The sequence below is a fragment of the Panthera uncia genome (assembly GCF_023721935.1).
Source record: "Panthera uncia isolate 11264 chromosome C1 unlocalized genomic scaffold, Puncia_PCG_1.0 HiC_scaffold_3, whole genome shotgun sequence".
Lineage (NCBI taxonomy): Eukaryota > Metazoa > Chordata > Mammalia > Carnivora > Felidae > Panthera > Panthera uncia.
This window is the reverse complement of record NW_026057584.1, coordinates 73,215,749-73,235,901: the sequence shown is the minus strand read 5'-3', so window position 1 is coordinate 73,235,901 and position 20,153 is coordinate 73,215,749.

The window sequence follows — 20,153 nt, the reverse complement described above, 5'->3', positions numbered from 1 at the left end:
TAGATATGCTAAGCCTTTGGTTACCATGCTATACTGTCTTCTCTAATTCCTTCCCAACTCGGTCTCTACCCCAATCACCATGACAACACATATCTTATAAAGAGAACCTTTATCAACAGGTAAGGTAAGACCTTTGATGTTACTCTTCAGGGATCTCATCCATATCCATACTCTCTGTGGGATCCTGACATTTTAATGTCTGAAATACCTGAATTCCAAATAACCAATAGGAAAAGGGAAATAACTCTTCTACATTCTAATCACAAAGAAGGTTGCTCAAAGTCCTAAGCCAAAAAGAAATGCAAAATGTTTCCAGAACCTCATCATGGAAGATATTTAAATATTCATGAGAAGCATTATTATCATTAGAATATCTAAAAGGAAATCCAAAAGCTGCAGAGGAAGGCCAGGGCGAGGTGGATTTAAAATTCGCTGCCCTTGAAGCCAGGACAGTAGGGTTCACACCAACTCCATTTGACTGGCTTCTTCTTTAAGCCTATATAATCTTCTCAACTAGTACTTTGCTTTTCCTTTTATTTCTGACTCTTGGTCTTAAGGCCCTTAATAAAAAAGTGACATGGATGACTGCCAAAATAACATAATTGGCTAGAATCCAAAATTCTGACATTTGTCTGGCATGCTAGGTTGTTCATTGGAGCCTAGATTTCTGAATCCTTTGAATATTGGGCTGGCTGACTGCTCGCCGATAACAAGCTTTCCACCAGACTCGCATCTGCCCTCCGGTAGGAATCTGGTTTAACTACTTTGTGAAAGACCAAGCTCCATTTTGCCCTTAATTTCTCCCATCATCCTCTGAACAGCCCAGTGAAGTAATCTTGCTGGCTGTTTTCTATGGAGTAAGAAACCTGAACTTGGAAAGTTAAATAAGTTACTCAAGGTTATGGAACTGTGAAGGGCAGAGCAAGGTTAAAATCCAGGTCTGTCTGAATACAAAATCCATTCTCTTCCTATTACGACAGCCAGCTCCATAACAGTGTTATTCATAATGTCAATCTTAAAAATGTCTTAGAATATTAAAAGAAGTATTTCAATTGACTTGCATCCAATATTAGCTTATCACTTGCCTTAAGAAGCAACTATTCTTCCTCATCTGTCCAATCAGAAATTCAACTCTCCGAGGATATTTAGTATCCTCTCTGGCAACTTTTGATGGTGAAACAGGTCTTCTGTTCAAATGCTATTGCTGTCAGTTCATATACATGTGGTTAGAAACAAAGATGGCTACCATGCCCGTCTCCCTTCTGCAGAAAACAGACAATAAATGGACTCCCTCATCTTACTAATGCTTATAATTGGTCCATCATTCAGAATCCCAAGCTTCTGTTCAAGTTCTATTTTTCTACTTACCTTCTGTGTGTGCGTGTGTGTGTGTGTGTGTGTGTGTTTACCATGCATAACTTTTCACTGTTTCTTTATTTGTCAAGTTTAAGAAAGTCATGTGTCTGGAGCTCATTAACAGCATCTCTAACAGACCAACAGCACTTGGAATAAGCATGAGCAGCCTGTAAATAATACTCCTCCCATGTATGTATACTGAACTTTGAGAAATATTCTATGATTCTTTCAGCTTTCTCAAAGAAGACACAGTTTCATCTAGAGAAAAACAAAGCTTGGGACAACTGGCTTCCTTCTGAAAGCTTCCATATGTAAGTCTGTGACTCCCAAATTTTCTGACCAGGAATGCATGTTGGCACCTGTTTATGGCATGTAGAGGTAGCCTGAAGTACATGGATTGTGTGTGTGTGTGTGTGTGTGTGTGTGTGTGTATTTGTGCACCCTTCCCTGAGTTCTTCTCATAAACCAATTGTTAGAAGAAGCCCCAACAGGATCTCTTACACCAAGAATATTTTTATGAAGTTCTGGCAGTCCTTGGACCACAGTTTTTAAGAGCCCACTATTATTATCATTTATTGGAACAGCTTATTACCACCCCTCTTCAGTTCTCAATAAGAACAGACTTCCACATCTCTCTGAAGTGCAAACAGTGTGTTCTAAGTCATAAGGAGCCCACTATGTCCCCCACAGTGATTTCTATTGTTCCGGTTGCATCCTGACTGATATAGTGATGTAACTATGGGTCTAACACAGCTTCCTTCTTTAGGATTGAGGAAGCAAGTCTGCTCTGAAACAGTAAAGGAAAGAGTGAGGCATGAAAAAGTGGGTAAGCCGATTTCCCTTGTGTGCTTCAGAGCACGCAGATCACCTGCATCCACTACCTGGCAGGTGAAGGGCTGAGGGTAATGTGCACATATAAAATTCTCCAACATAGTAACCCAGCCTGGGGACTACAGGTTCCCAAAGGAGAGAAAAGGGCGGACTCAGAGTAATTTCAAGGGTTCTGCCAATACACATAAGTTCCTACCATAAATTTTGCTGTGGACTAATTAGTACCAGAAGGGGGCAATGAGAAAATAAAGTAAAATGGATTCTAACATTCCAAATGAGTAAGAGTTGTATTTTAGCGCAAATGTGTTAGCCCGGCCACATTTTCTCCATGCCCTGGCTTGCTTCCCTTCACCACCTTGGTCTTTTCTGAGTCACTGCACACCACAGCCGAAGGAGCCGCTGTGGCCTTCTCTGAGACTGCCCCAGACACCTGGGTGGGGTGAGACAGGGGAGGCAGCGGTACTTTTAGATGAAAAGGGGATCCACCAAAACAGAGAAGTTGCAAAAGTTGATCCCTGTCTCATTTTCACGCATTTCTTTAATTCTTCTTTCAATTTCGACCACAGGAAAAACAGGGACAAAACCAAACGAAACCGAACCTTGAAAAGGCTTTGCAAATATCAGCCAAGATCACACTGCGTTCTTAATTGAAATAATTATTGCAACCAGCTCTTCATGTCAATAGGAATGAGCTGCATGTCTGATGTAGAGGTTGGGGCGAGACCGTCAAAGCAACTCTGAGAGCCCCTGGACTCAATGTGATTGCACTCTACGATGTAAAAAGAGGATGGAGAGGGATATGATGAAACATGATACATGGCAAAGAAGGCCATGTCAACATGCTTGGCAAGCATTCTCCAGAAACAACGGTTGAATTGAACTTAATTAAAACTAGCTAACAAAGTGGAATTTCAACCTGATTTTTTCATATTTGATTGTAAGGCTAAAAATAACTCCAGGCAAAAGTGAATACTGTGAAGAATAGAGAAAGAGTCTTAGAGGAATCTGATAATGCCATCGGACAACTGGAGACAAATTAAACATTTTTGTGGGCTGAGATGACTAAATGTGACAATACATCAAGAAAAAATCATAAATCATGAAGTAAAAATCTTAACAGAAGGGAATAAAACATGAGGAAACTTCAAGCTTTCTCTATGGGTCAAACCACCGCCTCCTTCAATATTCATTAAGAACCTGGGAGGTGAATATTATTATTCCTACTTTAGAGATTAGGAGGTCATGATTCTGGAAGATTCATAACATGTCTGAAGTCACAAAGATATTTGTGTTCCCGCAAACGTTGGCAGGTATTCTACAAAGAGTTCCATGGTACATAATTTTTTTGAAAAGCAGATCATACTGTTTCTCTCTTCTAGAGATTAGACTCTGAGAGGTCATGCAGAGATCAATCTTTTTAACTTTTTAAATATCTCTTTAATTCAAAACTTCTCAAACTTATAACATGATGGGAAATGTGTGTGTGTGTGTGTGTGTGTGTGTGTACTTACCACCTTTGTGAGCACATGAATGTTCTACTAGAAGCATTTTGAAAAGGCAGCAAAATGCTATAATGGAACTAAACCAATAAGACTAAATTTAATACAGATAAATTTAAATCACATATTAGATATTTTAAAAGTGTAATTATATAAGAACAAAATTCAGGCCAACAGTGTATTTTAAAATGCCCAGGAGAAGGACTACTACAAGCCAAAGATGATGACAAAGCTAAAAGTTAATGAAATCTTAGACACCTTAATAAGAGGATGCTGTCTATATCAAGGGAGAGTAAGGTATATGTCTGGCCATAAATGAAACCTTGAAATAGAATGTTGACAAATTAAAGGAGGATCAGACATTGACAGTGAAGTTGAAAGTTCTGGAAACTATGTCACATGACTTTACTGGGGAATCTGGGACTATTTCATTAATGTAACTATTTGGAGGTTTGAGGTTGCTAAGATGCGGTAGTTAACATTCTTCCCATAGTTAACAGACTGTGATGAGGATAATGACTTACTTACTTAAGGATAATAGACTTACTTGGTATTTTCCTAGAGTCCTGAATGAGGAGTAACAGTTTATAGTTATAAGGGATTAAGTTTAGTTGTCACATAACAAAATGACTCAGAAGAAAATGGACGGATGAAAGATCGGGCCTGTTAGTCTCTTAAAAGTCACCGAGGAGCAGAGGTGTTTTTCTAGTTACTTCACTTAATGGGAATATACTCTAAAAATTCAGCTGTAGTGAAAAAGGAATTTTCAAAAATGCCAAGGGAGCCTGGATGGCTCAGTCGGTTGAGCATTCAACTTCAGCTCAGGTCATGATCTCAGAGTTTGTGGGTTTGAGCCCCAGGTTGGGCTCTGTGCTGACAGCTCAGAGCCTGGAGCCTGCTTCAGATTCTGTGTCTTCCTCTCTCTCTGCCCCTCCCTTGCTTGTGCTCTGTCTCTCTGTTGAAACAAATAATAAAAACATTAAAAATATTTTTTAAGGGGCGCCTGGGTGGCTCAGTCGGTTGAGCGTCTGACTTCAGCTCATGTCATGATCTCACGGTCCATGAGTTCGAGCCCCACGTTGGGCTCTGTGCTGACAGCTTAGAGCCTGGAGCCTGTTTCAGATTCTGTGTCTCCCTCTCTCTCTGACCCTCCCATGCTCATGCTCTGCCTCTCTCTGTCTCAAAAATAAATAAACATTAAAAATTAAAAAAAAAATTTTTTTAATGCCATAGCCATGTTCAAAAAGGAAATAAAAGTGTATTTACTGGTCCAGAACTGAATAGCGTCTTTGTTTATCAAAGAACTCTTCTGTTGACCCCATGGCGACTTCAGTCATTGACTATGCTTGCTATGGTGCTTCTCCTCTTTGCTGTTGTAACTGCACTGACCTGCCCCACAACCGACTAACGTCTTTCCCTTTCATGGCTTCCTCTACTTCAAGGCAGGAGAACCTTCCTGGTGGCTTCTCCTCACTAGTTTCTCTGTTGTTTGGCTTCTGACATCTGTGCTCTCTGGTGATTTTCTCTATGACATACCTTAAAACCTCCTGAAAGATCATCTTATTGGATTTTTCCTGCTAACCATCCAGGGGAGCACATTACCGTTAGATTTCTCTTACAAATGCCTTACAGACTGATCTCTCCAGACAGCGGCCTTTGAGACAGCCACTCAGCCATGATCTACCCAGTTGTGACCAGGGTGATGTGATAATAACACAGCAACCTGTATGAGAGACATTCGTAAGAGGGGCTGTAAGTGGCAGACACATTAGATGGCCCACCAAATACCACCATCTCAGAAGAATGCTCCAGAAGGTACTTCTGCTTTGTATGAGAGAGTAAATAATACCTTTCGTATAGTCCCTTCTAACACCAATATTCTATTATCTTAGAGCATAACTCTAACCCATTGTTTTTTCTTCATACTGAAAAACTAAACCTTAAGTCTTATAGAAATAATGGATTACTGGTACCACGTTTGATACAAAACATAAGTGAACATAATTTTACTTCTTCCAATAGAAGTCTCTAATCCAGAACATTTATTAACAAGTGAGACAAAAGAGAGAAATGAGAATAAGCTGTAAATATACATGGACACAAGTTTCTATTTTACATAAGCCACCCTGGCTCTTACTTGCTGAATTTAAGTAGATCTCAGTATCTTTGAGATTTGGTTTCCTAATTTGAAAAATGGAGACTATGATCTGACTTTCAGGGTGTGAGAATCAAATTTTATGAGTATGAGAATTCTGTATAAGTTGTAAAAATTTCTGTAATGCCTTAACCGATAACCCGGAAATGATTCAAGTCACAGGATTTTGTTTCCCTCAGTATCCAGTTAGCAAAATAAGTTATTTCAAGCAAATGCACAGTGCCCGTTTTCTGCCCAGCAGAAAACTGGGCACTTGAAATTTTCAAAGGAGCACAATAAATTCAGGCATCCTTCTAGGTGATGAATTTACAACCAGCCAGTAGTTCTGCCTTGATTCTTATCTTTCTCTTCCTCATAGTCTGTTGTTTGATTTCCTACATGATTCAAAAGTATAGAACCACCAATTAGTTTATATTTCATATTAATCTCTGCAAACCAAGTTGAGTTACAATCTGGACAATAAATCCTAGAGGAAATACCCAAGAGACTGTCATGACACATTGTTCTCTGGCACAAGCAGAGATAATAATTAAGAATCACATGACTTAACACTAAATATAGATTTCCTGTGTGGTTTTTGTCATACACGCATCTCAGCCTTTTTTTAAATGTTTATTTTAATATGCCCCACATTTAGCCTCTGGGAATCATTTCAGTGAGAAGCTGGGAAGCTGCAGTAAATTTTTGATTACTAAAAAGACAAATGGATGGGTTATTTAAATATCTTTATGTTTATGACAATAGATTTGTTTCAGATCAATTGTCCCATTGTGGCTAACTCATAAAGAATTCACATCAGAGTAGGAGAGGCTATGCATTGTTTTTCTCAATACATTATTATCTTGAGATATTCACTCAGTCAACCAACATTTATTGAGCCCTCACCGGGCTAAGGCATTTCTTCCCGGGCTAAGGATACTGCAGTCAAAAACACAGATGAGTCTTCTCCTCTGGTAAACTGTCAATTCTGTTTTGGAAAGGCAGACTGTAAACAAGGAAATAATAGAGAATTCCAGATGGAATAAAATGCTAGAAAGAAAAGAAAGTGGGGAACAGAATAAGGAAAAGCAACAGGGACAGGGATGAACCTATTTAGATGAGGAGACGATGGCGGGCCCTCAGAAGGGAGGTACCAAGTGATGAGGAGCCCGCCGCTCGCACACTGGAAGGAAAAGTCGTCAAAGCGTAGAGAACCACAGGGGCAGGGCGTGCTCGGGGAACAGAGGCCAATGTTGCTGAAGCACAGAAAACAGAATGCGGTTGGAGATGTGGTCAGCGAGACAGGCAACAGCCAGAGTCTACGTGCGCATGTGCGTCATGATGAGGGGTTTGTGTTTAATCTAAATTCAATGGGAAGCAATTCGAGCTTTAGCAAGGCACCCATCAGAGCTACATGTTTTAGTTTCTTCTGATTATTGGCGATAGGAATGGACTTAGGGAAATCATTTCCGTTTTGGAAACGTTGAATAACACGGACCAGTTTATTTTATACTGGTTTCTGCATAGCATAGTAGGAGTTCAAAGCTGATAATAATAATTAAAAGAAAAAAAAAAGAGTAGTCACATAATAGAAGGGTTGAGCCTTCTGGTTCTGTGATCACTGTAGGAAGACCAGAGATTATGAGTTTGTGGAATTTTCTACTTCCTTCCTGTATAGTAACAGATGACTCTACTTTGTCTTTACATTTTACCCAAGATGATAACTTTTGGGCCACCTGGGTGGCTCAGTTGGTTAAGCCTCTGACTCTTGATTTTGGCTCAGGTCATGATCTCATGGTTCGTGGCATCAAGCCCCATGTCAGGCTCTGCACTGACAGAGCGGAGCCTGCTTGGAATTCCCTCTCTCTCCCTCCCTCTCCCTCTTTCCCTGCTGCTCCCACCAAAATAAGTAAAATAAACTTAAAAAAAGACTATAATTTTTGCACAATGTTGTTTTAAGCACACAGCCCTATTACCTAATTTCAATGAAATGTCATCAGCATAAAAAGCAAACAACAAAACAGAACAAAATTTGATCAGCATCGATGTGGACAATGAAAAGAAAAAACAAAATAATAGTGCAAAAATATGCAAAAGCAAAGAGGATAGAAGAAAGAGAGGGGGAGAAGCCTGACACACGCCTGGGGAATACAAAGAAAGTTCATTTCTAATCATCGGTTTCTGTGTACTTTTGAACCGAGAGGGTTTTGAACGGAGTGAGTTCAAAAGGTGGCCAAGATGGATAAAGTGTCTTTGTTAATCGAAAAATTTAAAGTGAATCTACTCAAGAGAAGCATACCTACAAGCCCTCTAATGAATTTCTCAGTGGGGGAAAAAAATCTGAACCTAATTCTTTAGGTTAGTTCTCTTTAGTGAAAGACAAGTCTAGTGAACCAACTTTTCTGAAACGCTGAAAGGAAAATGTTGCAGAGAATTAGGGCTGCAAACCATTGCAGTTTAGGCCTTTCCCCTTGATCTATTTTATTTTATTTTTTATCTTCTTTGTTGGCTAATCTGAGAACTCTGTGTCAGGCTGCCAGGCAATGCAAAGGTCTGAACTCTTTGTGACGGGAATTTGAAATAATCACATTATGTCTGTCAAGGCTTTGTATTTGTAGAGGTAAACAGTAACAATCAAGAGAAAAAGTCTGCAATCTGTATTTGTATTACAGGGATAATGACCAGGACCCATTGTACTTAATGGAAGAATAGTGTGGCATCGCCAGCTAAGTCTTTGAAGTACAAATATGATCGCACAAGGTTTCCCATAGAAAACTTCTTCCTTGAACTTTGTGACCGTTGGTATTTTGGTAAACCTAGTTCCATAGCCTTATAAAGGATGCAAGGGAATTTCAATAAGAAGGTCATGAAAGTAGACTTGGGTTGTAGAACATTTTATAAGGCTTTACTTCTGTAAGTCTCAAGGTAATTGTAAACATCCAGTTTTATCAGTTCATTGCATCTGGGAAATAAGTCAGCTGCTTTTAGTTATGGAATAAAGACAGGAAGAAATTTAAAGGTTCAAAGCTCTGAACTCTCTTAACTCATTTTTTAAACAATTACAGAAGATATTTTGTCAACATGAATAAATAACACAAAGTGGTACTTGAATTAAAATTGGAGGTGTTGCTACACTAGATAAGTATTTATATATTATTAATGGTAAAATGGCTGAGGTAAATTGGATAATGGGGCTGGAGGGGAGGGACACATTATTTTTTTGTGTGATATAAAAGTAGAGAACAAGTTTTCTTTTTTTCTAGTACCAGTTTGCTCTTCTAGAAGCAATATTTTCCATCAGTGGAGGAAAAAGAACTATAAATAGGGATGGTGAAAGAAAAATCTGGGGGAAAATATCAAAAGCGAGATGCTTAAGCAAGATGAAGGCTTAATTCATGTTTTGGGGTCACTTTATAGAAGGCCATATGGTTTTGCAAAAATCAATCAATCAGTCAATCAATCAATCAATAACACTGGTATCTAGTAAGAAACACCTGTTTGCGTCCATTATTTACCATCCAGGTGATCTAGGGCAAGTTATTTCACCTTCCTGAGCCTTGATGTCCTTAACTCTAAACTTAAGAGTCCAAATGAATTTCATGGAGCTATTGGGGGACATAAATGAGATATCACCTTAAAAGCAGCTGACCAATGGTATATAATACCCAAAACACATTCACATCTAATTCACAGTGTCTTCACTAGTATAGCAAAACTATATTAATTTGTATTTAAAAGAAATCTGTGTTAATGCAAGAAATAAGAAAACTAAAAGAGTTCCATATTTTCATTTCCCTTTAATATACTGTATCTCCTCTGTAAGTATACTGAGGGATTTTATTAGTGGCAATGAATTAACCACCCTTTATATAAATGCACTTCTTCCTGTTACCTTAGACTTTCAGGATAAAAGACAGTGGGAAACTTGCCTTTTTTTTTTTTACAGGTTTAGGAATGAAGGAAATAAGTTAAAGCAAGAGGCTAACGAGATACGCAATTTCTTCTCTCTCAGTGGTACTTTTAGAGAGGGGATCAGAACTGCTAGAGAAGAGCACCAAACGTGGAATAATTTAAGGTGACATTTATTAGTTGGATAATGACCTGAGTTCTGAGAACTCAAATAGGATTAGCCATAAATAAAGAAATTCTAGAACCAACGGAAAAGATTTCTGCACTTTCACCTTTTTAAAAAAATTTTTTTTAACATTTATTTTTGAGAGACAGAGATACAGAGCATGAGCAGGGGAAGGACAGAGAGAAAGGGAGACACAGAATCTGAAAGCAGGCTCCAGGCTCCGAGCTGTCAGCACCGAGCCTGACCAGGGGCTCAAACTCACGAATCACGAGATCATGACCTGAGCAGAAGTCGGATGTTTGAGGGCGAACGCTTAACCGACCAAGCCACCCAGGCGCCCCTGCCCTTTCACCTTTTTAAAAGGGTTGGGAAGATAGAAACTGAAGTGTTACAGTTTTTAAACGTAGTTAAATTTACTGAATCTTTATTGTGGATCAGGCACTAGGCTGAAAGCTTCTTTGTTTTTTGAAGCTTATTTACTTATTTTGACAGAGAGAGAGAGAGAGAACGAGTAGGGGAGGGGCAGATACAGAGAGAGGGAGAGAATCCCGAGCAGCCTCCATGCCCTCAATGCAGGGTTCGATCCCACAACCCTGGGATCATGACCTCAGCCAAAATCAAGAGTCAGACACTTACCTGCCTGAGCCAACCAGGTACCCCTTGGCATCCATTTTAAAGTTAACAAAGTAAAGACATATGATATCTGTCCTTCTCTGACTGACTTATTTCACTCAACATAATACCTTCCAGTTCCATCCACATTGCTGCAAATGTCATGATTTCATATGTGGATCTTAACAAAAGTCCATGGGGGAAGGGAAGGGGGAAAAATAGTCACAAACAGAGAGGGAGGGAGGCAAACCACAAGAGACTCTTAAATACAGAGAACAAACTGAGGGTGGATGGGGGCTGGAGGAGAGGGGAAAATGGATGATGGGCATTGAGGAGGACACTTGTTGGGATGAGCACTGGGTGTCGTATGTAAGCCAATTTGACAATACATTATATTAAGAAAATAAAAATAAAGTTAACAAAGTAGGCCAAGATCATATAATTTTTAGACAGAGGATACCAGCATCTGACTCCAAAGTCCTAGTTCTTGACTACTTCACTGCACTGTTCGGTAACACCAGTACATGTCATGAAGCCTCTGCTGAAACATTTCCACTTACACAGCCTCCTGGTATTTAGCCATATTTTATGGGAATGAATTCTTCAAAAGGAGCAGTATGATATGGGATACAGTCTGATAATTTGTCCTTGTTTTCTTTAAGAGCCTATAAAGTCTCATGTTGGGATTCCTATTTTAAGTGAATTTATAAACAACACAATCCATTTTCTTCTCCTCTTGTAAGTATCATTAGGTACAAATTTCAGTGAACTCTGATTGTCAGATTGTTTTTCAGGAATTCTCTCCTGTGAGGTAACCTCTCGCTTTCAGTAGAGGTAATAATTAGTTACCGTCTCTGTAGCTCACATTTATTGAGAGCTTAGTATGTGCTAAACTTTATATATAACTTATCCCATTTAATTCTTACAGATCTCTACAGGTAGATACTACTATTATCTCCGCGTTATGGCGAAAGAAACAGGCTCGAAGGAGGTAAGTTTTGTCTTGTCCGACATTACAAAGCTAGCAACAAGTAGTGGCAAGATTTGATTCCAGAGCTATGCGCCTACAAACCCAAAGTCTCCATCATGTAAAAGTTGATTGTAAAGTTGATCATTGTAAAAGTTGATTAAAGTCACATTTTACATTTTACACTCTTGGGCAAGACATACAATCTCACTGTTCCACAATCTCCTCTTTTGAAAAATGGGAACAATAATATAACTGGCTCTCAAAGTAAGATGAATAGATATGACATAAAGTACAGATAAGAGTTTGAAAAGTGCTAGAGCATATAGTAAGCATTAGATAAATGCTAACAGAAATTTTAATTCTACCCAACAATGTTTTTTGAGTAGAAATGCTAAACTCTATATAAATATCTTTGTGTGTTTCTTGAGGTCCATGTAGAACCAAGTTACAGTAACGAGAGTGAACCTTTCTGGAAAGAACTCAATCTGATCACACACTGTTAAAATGCTACAGTTGTTGGTGGTTAATCCTACTTGGATTTGTCCTTTGGTTCCAATCCCACTGTCCATGTGAACTAGTGTCCAATTTCTATGGAGAAAGGAAGCTATAAGTGAAAGCCCCTATACTGTTTTGTGATCCAAAATATTTATAAGACTCTGGTGTATGGAAACAGGAATGCAAGGTGCCATTTCTTTATGATCAAAGTAACATGGGAAAGAGACCCTCCTAAAAGTGTTTTCTAAGAAGTTAATAGCGTATGCACTTTTTCTCTAACTTTGCCATTCAGGTTGGCCACCTTAGATGGCATCTCATTTTACACCACATCAAAGGACTATCCCGAAGGCTTACATTAAAAAAGAAACAGGCTTTACATATAGCCCTATCCTTCTAAAATTGTTTGATTTGGAATTTCAGGAAAATATTAGATTAAAATATTAGATTAGATTTATAGAATAAATATAAATATTTATTCTATATTTTTCCTTGGCATCTATGAAAAGTGTCAAAAACTTTTTAAATGGGGAAGAGCATTACAAGTTCAGAAAAGAGTTATAAAACAAACAAACATGGAAACAAAAAATCATGGGACCATATTCACAAAATCTACCAATTTCTGTACAATGTTGACCAAAATGAAGGCAAAAGCTATAAACATACATATTTAAAGTAAGCCAGAGAATTGCTAAAGATGTTTCCAATGATATTTTAAATAAAATAAGAAGGAATAAAGGCATGGCAGTCCACAAAAGACTTGGGGAATGGCCCTAAGAGAGTCAACATCAACACTATGCAAATAGCATAGAAGTAATTGATACCGAGGCTCAAAAAGTTTTGACCTCAAAAAATCCATCTGGAGGTAACATGAGAAGAAGAAGAATAAAGAGAACAAAGACCAGATTTGTAGTTAAAGATGAATGCAACTGAGCAGAAATAAATCCAGAGTGATCACTTCTAAAACCACAATAAGCCAAGAGGTTCTGTTGAAACCCAAGATGACCTCAGACTAGTTCACCTGCTCACCCCCAAAAGAACCATGCAACAAGGTCAATAAACAATTTTGAGTTGATGAGGACTAGTGAGGCACCATTCCCAATCTGAAGCTGTCCATGGCCCTGACTCAAGCCATTAGTGTGTTCCACACTGTTCTTAATCTAAGGGCTGGTAACATTAATTTCTTCATTCAAGAATAGTAACAAACATAAAGAGTCCAACATGAGACCCTCAACCAGAAGCTACAAAAACCTTTGTAAATGAACAAAAGGAGAAGAAAATAAGATAATACACTAAGAAATAGAAAACCATTAAACTATCCTGCTCTATGCTTAAAGGGATTATAAGCATATTCATAATCAAGGGGTTATGAATTCTCAAAAGGGATTTGGTGAAGAGATACAGTGATCAAGGATACACCATAAGGGGCACCTGGGTGGCTCAATTGGCTAAGTAACCAACTCTTAATTTTGGCACTGGTCATGCTTTCATGGTTTGTGAGTTCGAGCTCCTCATGGGGCTCTGTGCTGACAGCATGGAGCCTGCTTGGGAGTCTCTCTTTCTCTCTCTCTCTCTCTCTCTCTCTCCCTCTCTCTCTCAGCCCCTCCCCTCTCAGGTGTGCACATGCACACGCTCTCTCTCTCAAGAAACAAACAAAACAAAACAAACAAACAAAAAACACCATAAAAACATGTGACCCTATGTAAGAGTCACCAGAAGTAACACATAATATTATTAAAGTCTTCAGATATTGGAGCTATCAGATACAGAATATAAAACAGCTATGTACTAAGTATTTTTAAAAATAAAAGATTGACTTTTCTTTCAATGCACAAGGACAAAAAAGTAATCATGAAAATTTGAAAAAGAACCAGGTAGGATATTTAGAGAATGGAAGCATTGAAATTAAACATTTAGTGGATGGATTAAATAGGAGATTAAGCAGAGATGAAAGGACCGTGTGAAGAAATTATCAAGAATTAAGTAATTATGAAGAAATCAAGATGAAAACAAAGTGAAACTAGGAAATGAAATATGCAAAATCTACATGAAAACACAGACGTATAGAATAGGATTTTCTAGCACACATCAAATTCAAAATGTGGAGGGGCAGAATAGAAAGAATGAAGGAGAGGTGATATTCAATAGATACAGCTGAAAAATTCCCTGACTTGCAAGATAAGCAGCCTTAGGCAATGAAATCAAAATATAATATGCCATTCAGGGTAAACAAAAGAAATTAACACCTAGACATATTGTAGTGAAAAGGTATATTATCAAAGATAAAAAGAGGACATTATAATTATTCACTAAAAAAAACTAGCAAAGATAATAAATTAAGAGCAGATTTCTCAAGAGCAAAAATTGAATAAGGAAAATTGTAAAATAAAATCTTCAATGTTTTGAGAGAAACTGCTATGTGCCTATAATCACGAATCCGGCAAATCTTTATTTCAAAAAATGTGAAATACAGATTTTCTTACATTAAGAAATGTAAGTTCACCATTAGACTCTCACTGAAAAGATCAATATTGGGAAGAAAGAAAATGATGTCAGAAGCACTATCTGAGATACAAGAAGGAATGGTAAGAAATTAATAAGGATGAGAGTAATAAATATTTACAAAATAATCATTATTATCATATTTGTATAGTTGGAAGAAAGAATTGAAATACTGGAAAACAATAGCATACAATTCAAGAGAAGGGTGATCACAGTTAATGGGTAGTATCTTTGGTTTCTTCAAAAGAAGAGGTTAACTGTGTCTACTAACTTCAGACCTTGCTAGATTATTAAGTGCACATGGTACAAGTTCAAGCATGCCCATTGAAAGAACAAACTGGAAAGGTATGCCTTCAAATCCAACCTAATGGGATGAAAAGCAAAAGCAAAATACATTCATTTAAAAAGGAGAATTTTTATTTTTTATTTATTTTTATGTATCTATGTTTTTGAAAGGAGAATTTTTAAGAGCATAGAAAAAACAAGTCAATAGCATAATATAAGATACTAGAACACATACTAATAAAGTAAATAACCAAAACAAATAAAATAAAACTAAATGTTCCAAATAAAAGATAGATTTTTTTTAAGGATGAACTTTTAAAAATCAGGCTATGTTATGTTTACAAGAGACACATTTACAAAATAAAGATCCAAATGTGTTAAGAACATGGAAAATGATATGCCAAATCAAGAATTGCAACAAAAAACTCCGTAATATCTATTTTATATTAAAAATATGGACTTTAGTCCAAAAAGTATTAGAGACAAAGACATCTCTACATAGTGATAGAAGTTTCCAGGGGCACCTGGGTGGCTCAGTCGGTTGGGCATCCGACTTCGGCTCAGATAGTGATCTCACGGTTCAGGGGTTCAAGCCCCGTCCGTGTAGGGCTCTGTGCTGACAGCTTAGAGCCTGGAGCCTGCTTCGGATTCTGTGTCCCCCTTGCTCTATGCCTCTCTCTTTCTCTCTCTCTCTCTCTCTCTCTCTCTGTCAAAAATAAATAAACATTAAACAAAAAGAAGTTTCCAGTAATCAGAAAAATATAATTCTAGACACTTATACACCCATAAAATAACTCCAAAATATGGAAAGCGACCATGTAACAAGCTAAAAGCAAATCCCAGCTAATCGTAAACAATAATATTATACAAACTATATTACCTGCAGTGTAATTAAGGGATTCAATAACACAAAAGTCGGGGTGCCTCAGTGGCTCAGTCGGTTGAGAGTCTGACTTTGGCTCAGGTCACAATCTCAAGGTTCGTGAGTTCGAGCCCCACATCATGCTCTGTGCTGACAGCTCAGAGCCTGGAGCCTGCTTCAGATTCTGTGTCTCCCTCTGTCTATGCTCCTCCCCTGCTCACACCCTGTCTCTCTCTCAAGAATAAATAAAGATTAAATTTTTTTTTAAAAAATAACACAAAAGTTAAATAAAGTATCCCATACTTTTAGAAATATAAAATACAATTCTAAAAAAAAAAAGCCACAGTTCTATATAGCTCATTTGCAAAATAAGTATTCATAATGCAAATTTAAGATATTTAGAACAAAACAATAAAAAAATACACATCCAATGTTTGTCAAAACCCATGGGATCCATCCAAACTAGTAATTAGAAAGAGATGTATAGCCTTAAATAATTACTTTAAAAAGCGCAAATCCATTCTAAAAAATTAGATACGTAACAGTAGACTAAATTTGAAGAAAGTAGTAGAGGGGAGAAAATTTTGAAAGCAAAAATCAGTAAAAGACAAAATATAGTAAGTACAACAAAGATAACATGTATACTTTAAAGACTGCTGAAATAGACAAGCCTCAGCCAAAACTGAAAGGGGAAAGTGAGAAGAGACAAACAAATGTTAGGATTTTTAAAGATAGCATAACTAAATAGTTAATGAAGATTAAAAAGAAAATCAAATGATACCATGCAGAATATTATACTAAAAGCTTTCAAAACTTACATGACATGAGCAGTCTTAGAAGTATGTAAGTTATTAAAAATCGCTCAAGAAGAAACAGAACTATTTTTTTAATTTTTTAAAAGTTTTTATATATTTATGAGAGCTAGAAACAGTATGAATGGGGGAGCGACAGAGAGAGGGGGAGACACAGAATCCGAAGCAGGCTCCAGGCTCTGAGCTGTTAACACAGAGCCTGACACAGGGCTTGACTCACAAACCGTGAGATCATGACCTGAACTGAAGTCGGACCCTTAACTGACTGAGCCACCCAGGCAGCCTGAAACAGAATTTTTGAATAATCCTATAATTAGTGTATAAAGTCAAGTAAAAATGTACAGATCTTCTTGAGAAGTAAATAGCAGGCCCAGATAACTTTACAGTTGAATAATACGAAGTTTCCAAGGAATAGATCATGCCTATCTTTCAGAAACTAACCAGGAGAAGAGAAAAAAGAGGAAACACTCCTTGATTCAATCCTTAGACTGATTGGTAGGTCCCAGAGCTACAATAAGGAAAATGAAGGTGATTCAGAGAAGACTTCTGGCCAGTATCAAAAATTTGGGATAATCCTCAACCTCAGATGGGATAGGAAGAATGGGGTGGCAGGGGGTGATTGAGTACCTGCAACATAGACAAGGAATAAGAAAACCAGGAATCATTAGCATGTGCAGGGGCCATCACAGTGAACAAGGGACTCTTACTAGGATAGAGTGAGTATACTAATTAGAAGAGAATATTTAGAAACATAATTGGTAATTTCAAGGTGATATAATTCAATGCTAAAACGTTCTAGATATTAAGAACTTGATTCTGAGTTTTACAAAAATAAGTCGATGTACCAAAAAGAAAAGTAGACCATGATTTATGAAGGAAGACCATCATAAATCAAGCAAAAAATGAAGAAAAATGATGGCAACCCAGGGTGGGGGGGGGGGAGAAAAGATTTGGAGAACAGAATACGCAGATTGTTAAGCTATAAAAAGTGGGAATTCAAGAAAAAGAGAAGGTAGAGATAGAGCAGAGGCAATAATCACAGAAACAAAATAAGGGTAAGCCATCATTGGGTGAAAAAGGAGGTGAATTGTTCAGATCGAATGGTCAATCTAAACACGTGTAATGCACACAGACACCACTGATGCTCCTTAGTCTGATAGGCAAAATGTATCTGAGAATGTTTTCCAAGAATAAGTACCCAAGAATTCCAAGAGTACGTATTTTAAAATATACTTTATAAGGGAAACAAACTGGCTTTGGATTGTTTACATGCAAAATGAGAATGCAAAAGAGAGAAAATATTTATTACCGTCTTGAGAAAGGGCTGTCATCCTAAAGCACAATCCCCACCAGTAGAGCATTCACTTAAGAAAGCAAAGAAGAGGTGTTTTCATATATCAAAGGTTCAGAACATATGCATCTGATGAAGTTTAAAAATAAAGTTGTGGAACATTATATGTGGTAAAATTCAGTTTAGGTAAATGTATTAGATGTTTACGGTTTTTAGATATTAAAAACTACAATTTCATACATAAATTATATTTTTTACAGTACAATTTCATATAGACATGCCCAAAGGTCTGTAAGAAAACTCACTAAAATATTAACAATACCTCTGAGGACATGAGTAGGCGTTAACTGGAAACATTTTTTATTTGATTTAATAAAAGCCTTGAGATGCCTTGGTGGCTCAGTCGGCTGAGTTGTCTGACTCTTGATTTTGGCTCAGGTCATGATCCCAGGGTTGTGGGATCAAGCCCCAGGACCAGCTCTGTGCGGAGTGTGGAGCCTGCTTAAGACTTTCTCTCTCTCTGTCTCTCTCTCTCTCTCTGTCTCTATCTCTCCCCCCCCCCTTCTCCACTTGTGCTCTCTCTCTCTCTCTAAAAAAACAAAAAGCATAAAAATTATTTTGTCATTGCCAAGCAACGATGCCCATGAACGTTCTCGTTTGAGGATAGTCTCCTAATCCATGCTTAACTCGTGTTAAACATGTTCTCTCTTCTGGCACCTCACAGAGGATTTTGCTCTTAGAAACCTGACATTTAAAAAAATTTTTTTTGTTTCCAAAATGAGCCCAAAGGGCACACATGTCTCTCTTGCTTTCTAAAATGACTGCCAAATTTGTGTGTCCCATGCTTAGTGATGCATACACAACATTTAGCTTTTTATTGTTGTTTGTAAGACAAGAGGGTCAATAAGTATCTTGTGGATCCTTTTGTTTATTAAATTTCCCCCCTAAAGGAGCAACAATCAAAACCCTCCAAATAAATGACACAAAGGGAAAGCATGCGGATTTGTGTGTGTGTGTGTGTGTGTGTGTGTGTGTGTGTGTAATTCTTCAAATTGTAAAATCAGCAGAGATACTGCAAACATGATCGGTTACACATTAAAATCCAAGGATTTTGTTAAAAGCAATGAACATCAACTCGACAGTGGTCTGGCAACATACCATTTCTAATCTCACTGTATCTTTTTACCAGGGGCTGGTTCATCTGTCACCTCCAATGACAGAGAAAGGGGAGACGCTCGTTTGTTACAACTGGCCTACAATTTCTGAGACAGATTCTAAGTCTCTTGAGTATTTAAATACGATCGATCCCAAACCCTCTGATTACCAATAGGTTTGAGCACCCATTTGAGGCCCCGATGAGCCTGCCCATTAGCATTATTTGGTGCCAAGTCAGAGAGAGAAGAGTTTTGAGGGACAAGAATCAAAGCCAGCTTCAAAACTTCACACGTGCGTGGACAATGCTAGGTACTATGGGACACACAGAAATGAATAAGTAAGCAAATCCGCCGTCAAAGAAGGTAGCATTTTTAGCGGCATAAGGTAAGAACATGTATGACGATATATTCCATACTGTTATATACAATATAAAAAAAATACAATCAGTGCTATTAAGAAAGTGAAGTTCAAAGACCAAGGAAAGGTAAAGGATGGACAGCTCACATCAAGGAGGAGATATCAAGGGGGAAATTGTGGGTGCGTGTGTGGATGTGAATGCATATGTGTATTCACACATCTGTGGTGTGACGGGGAGGGTGGCATCTGAGCCATTTACACACAATTTATTGAATTTGAGAAAATTAGAAACAGAGGGGGGGAGCTGTATGTAGATCAAAGGAGCGGCATCAATAAAACAATAATGTCGAGAAAGCTTGGGAGTGAAATGGCGGTGCAAAATCCCAAATTCAACCCAAGATAATTTGGCATGCACTCGATCAATCTACAAATTTTGTTAAAGCAGGTGATCATAAAAACCGGAAGATTTCATCTAAAAGATACGAGTGTATATTCATTCACCAACATTGTAACCTAAAACCAAGTACCCTTCTTTGAGTATGGACTCCCTGATTGGAATTCCAAAGGCATCATTCTCTTATAAAGCATTTATCTAGAATATCCAGCCCCAATTTCTTTAAAGTGTGAGGTGAATTCATAGACCCTTGTGAAGCAAACCAATTGCAGAATTTGAGGCTTTTATTATTTTCTTCCAATGTTTTATACTGTCCTGCCCAATTTCAGTAACAATTTTTTTTTTAAATTAAGTTTATTTGTTTTGAGAGAGACAGAGACAGCACGAACAGGGGAGGGGCCAAGAGAGAGGGAGAGAGAGAGAATCCTAAGCAGGTTCGGTGTTGTCAGTGCAGAGCCAGACTGGGGATTCCATGTCACAAACGGTGAGATCATGACCTAAGCCAAAACCATGAGTCAAATGCTCA